Source organism: Muscardinus avellanarius (assembly GCF_963383645.1).
Source record: "Muscardinus avellanarius genome assembly, chromosome: 2".
NCBI classification, from domain to species: Eukaryota; Metazoa; Chordata; class Mammalia; order Rodentia; family Gliridae; genus Muscardinus; species Muscardinus avellanarius.
The window spans coordinates 120,687,621-120,690,376 of NC_137787.1; positions in this window are offsets into that span (position 1 = coordinate 120,687,621).

Below are 2,756 nucleotides of genomic sequence, written 5' to 3' on the forward strand. Positions count from 1 at the left end.
ACCCCCCCCAAAAAATAAAATAAATAATAAAAATAAAATAAAATAAAGAACAAAAAATAGGGCAGGGGGTGTAGCTCAGAGGTCAAATGCTCCTGGTTCCATCCCCAGTCCCGCAAAAATAAAAAATAAATAAATGAAATTAATAAACTAGGCATGATGGTGCACACTTATGGTCCCAGTACTTGGGAGGCTCTGACAAAAGGATCACAGATTCATGGCCAATCTCAACTACTTAGGCCCTTCACAACTTAGAGACCCTGTTTCAAAATAAAGAATAATAATAATAATAATAAAAAGAAACAAACAAAAAACCCCATCAGGCTGGGATGTAGTTCAGAGGTAGAATACCCCTGGGTTCAGTCCCCAGTACCACAAAATAATAAATATATATATAATAAATAAATAAAATTTATATATTCTTAGCCAGACTGATTAGGGAAACAAGAAAGAAGACACATATTTCAAATATATATAAAAATAGAGACGATATAAGTACAGATTCTACAGATGTTAAAATAAACAGAATAATTGATGCTAATGTTTCATGTTGAATAACAGTTTAGATAAATGTGTAAATTTCTTGAAAAACACAAACTGCCAAATACCAAAGCTCACTCAAGTAGAAATAGAAAACATGAGTAGATCTATTTTTATCAAAGAATTTGAATTTTTAATTAAAAGTCTCCCCACAACACTCTATGCTCAAAAGACATCTTTAGTAAATTCTGCAAAACATTTAAGGAAAAAAATGGCATTTTAAGATAAACAGAAAATTGAAGAGAAGAAAATACTCTGAAACCCATTTTATAAATTCAGTCAGAGAACATTATGAGAAAACTATAGTCCATTATCCTTCATGAGCCTAGATACAAATTCTAAGTAACAACCGGGTGTGCTGGTGCACACTTGGTTGTTACGGTTTGGGAATGTTATGGTTTTGGGGAAACTTTCCCCAGGGACCCCTGTTAGGGTCCCAGACACAATTTCCGTTAAACCACAACCACCACCCCCCCCCCAAAAAAAAAAAAAAACAGAAAAAACAAAACAAAACAAAACAAAAATCAGAAAAAGCGCAGGTTCTTGTCCTGAGCTAAGGTTAAATACACATTAGCTCAGACTCTTGCTGAAAATTTAAAGAAGTTTATTAAAAAGATAGAAATACAGAAGATAGTTATAGCCCCATGCCATTCTGGCATGAGGGGGGTGGTTCAAATGAATGCCCCACCCAAAGATACAGCACGTGGACCGACTTTTTATACCCATGACCTCCATCTTGTTTATGTAATTCTGACCTAGTAAACGTCCCTGTAAGGCTCCTCCCCCAGCAAGTGTGGCAAGGTGTCTCCTTTCAGGAAGGTGACCCCTCCTCTCATCCTAGCTAGATCATCCAATTATTATGTAAACCTGTCTTTAGAATGATGAGGAAGTCCTAGTTCCCCTCTCCTATAGACTTGCTAATTACCTTTAGTTAGGTTAATTTACATTGGAATAGTTGCCTGCTTCTAGGCAGAAACCAAGTCCTTTCACAGATTTGCCCCTCACCCAGTTTTTGGAATATATTAATAATCATAGGCCTCAAATCTTCCTAGGCCATTCCCAATACTGGTACAAAGTGACAAAAGACGTTCAAGGCAAATGCATGTTTATTGCCATGAACGCCTGTGATCCCAGTGCTTGGGAGGCTGAGACTAGAGGATCTTAGTAATTTAGGGAGACTTGGTTTCAGACAGACAGACAGACAAACAAACAAACAAACAAAGAAACAAACAAATGGGCTGGGATTGTTGAATGCCTCCAGGTTCCAAGTGGGGCATGATGGCTCGTGCTCGCAATCCCAGTACTTGGGAGGCTCAAACAGGAGGATTGTAGGTTTGCTGCTACCTTAGCTACTTAGTAAGGCCTCCCACAATTTAATGAGACCTTGTTTCAAAATAAAGAATTCAAAAGAAAAATAGGGCTGGAGGTGTAGATCAAAGGTAGAATGCCAGTGGGTTGAATTCCCAGTACCAAAAGAAGGGTGTGGGACTGGGGTGTAGCTGGGAGGTAGAACATCCCTGAGTTCAATCCCCAGTACAAAAAAAAAAAAAAAAGGTTTTGCTAAGTAGTAGGCAAAATTCAGAGGCAGAGAAATAGTATTTCAATACTCATTTATGATTATGATTATTATTTTATAAAATTCAACTCCACGGACTAGAGTGACCAGTAAGAAAGAAAGAGGCAGAGGAATCTGGGGCCAGATAACTCTTGTTGGCAGCCACTGCTGAAAGACTGGGTCGCTGCCCAGAGTCTAAACTCAACTTCTACCTGGGAGAGCGCATCCTTGGCAGGAAAAAGTAGCTATGCAATAAAGGAGACAGAAGCAGAACCAACAAACAAACAGAAGGAGAAACCTAGTCATATCTGCAGCATCAACTTGACTTTCTGATACGCTTAGTCATGATTAGCTCTGTATTTTTAGTTCAGAACAGCAGTTAAGTTTCAGAATTCCTGCTTTGCTGTTTTTATCTCAGAAACATGTGACTGCCAGGCTAAACTGGGAGCCACACCCGAGGGCTCTGGCTCTACGGGCTATATTAAGGGCTGTGGGGCCGATGCGGGGCACTTTCTGAGCCCGTTCGATCAGCTCCTGGTCTGTCTTAGGAGCTGAGGATTCTGACATATGCCGGCAAGTTCATGAGCAATGGGATGGAAGAATTGTGCAATGTGTAACGGTGACATAATCCCCGTCCTTAAAACCATGGGATTTTACAGTTTAG